This window comes from Pteronotus mesoamericanus, unplaced genomic scaffold, assembly GCF_021234165.1.
Source record: "Pteronotus mesoamericanus isolate MK-2021 breed Mesoamerican mustached bat unplaced genomic scaffold, CSHL_Meso_final contig_601, whole genome shotgun sequence".
Lineage (NCBI taxonomy): Eukaryota > Metazoa > Chordata > Mammalia > Chiroptera > Mormoopidae > Pteronotus > Pteronotus mesoamericanus.
Window position 1 is genome coordinate 709,411 of NW_026555215.1, and position 1,221 is coordinate 710,631.

General features: G+C 38.7%; 1 non-coding gene across 1 annotated transcript; it reads left to right on the top strand.

The window, feature by feature from the left end:
• The first annotated feature begins 877 nt into the window (after nucleotides 1-877).
• On the top strand, nucleotides 878-958 carry LOC129076563 (small nucleolar RNA SNORD115). Its single transcript, XR_008529749.1, has one exon. It is a non-coding gene; the product is annotated as a small nucleolar RNA SNORD115 (small nucleolar RNA).
• The last annotated feature ends 263 nt before the right edge of the window (nucleotides 959-1,221 follow it).

The window sequence follows — 1,221 nt, forward strand, 5'->3', positions numbered from 1 at the left end:
TGTTTTATAGCAGAAATAGGAAATAGTCATTTGGTCAGACAATGAAAAGTCTCTTGTGTCCCTATATTTACAGGAACAAACATTTACCTACCAGATGCCATGAGAAGGGCTTAATATAACCATCATATTTTACAATCTCCATGACACTATGATAGGTACTGTACTATCATTTCCATTTCTATTGCTGAAAAAATTGAGACTTAGAAAAGTTTCAGATCTTGTCCAAGGTCAGAGAACAAGGATTCAAATCAAGTTTTTTTCTATTACAAAATCATACTTTTCATCAATCCTTGTTTTAATAATTGACATGGCAGCCATAAAAATGTGCCACTCGTATCTGCAGAGAGCTGTGTATTTGTCTGCTGGCCCTGCTACTTCCCCTCTGAAATCCATCCCTTGTTCAGTAGGATCTTTTCCAAGTGGCAATACTGGGGCTCAAGGGCTTTCTATCAGCCTGACTGAAGATTTCTGAGAACTGTGCAGCTGTTCAAGATGATCCCTACTTAATCCCCTTTTTTTCTTCTCTACTTCCATAGGTGCTATGCTTGTTGCATGGTCCGAGAAGCAATCTCACTTTTTCCTGCTCCTTTCAGTAAATTTCTTGTATGAACAATCCTGTTTTGTACGTATTTTCTGAAAGACACAAACTAACAGAAGATATATTAAGAGTGGTCCAACAAAATAGTAAATAAGATGAGGATTTGAAATAAGGTAATTAACTTCCTCAAAGTTTCTGTATATAGTCTAAGTCAGCCAGGTGTTCAGCATGGAACACATGGAAACTCATGTCTACCTTGGCACTATAGCATCCAGAATCCATCTCTGATAAACATGTATTCCTGTCCAAGGGTACAGATGTGTGGGGAGCACCTTGCTTAGGTCAATGATGGGACTTTACCTTGTCTTGAAAACAGATGATGACCTAAATATCATACTGAATAGGATTATGTAGGGACAGGATGCTGGGGGTCCTTATTTCCCTCCAGAACAGTGGTATTTCGAGCTTGAGACAATCAATTCCCTGAGATAATCTCATGTGGCCCTAACCTGCCTGTGCACTTCTAAGTGAAAAACACATCCTCATGCTTTATGCTTGGTTTAGTGATTCATATCCCCTAATAGTAGGGCATATTTGGGATCATTTTTAAGCTATTTTTCTCTCTCTGGGTCTTCCAGTGAGACATTCTGTCATGGGTTACACCATTGTATTAATGATCTGAG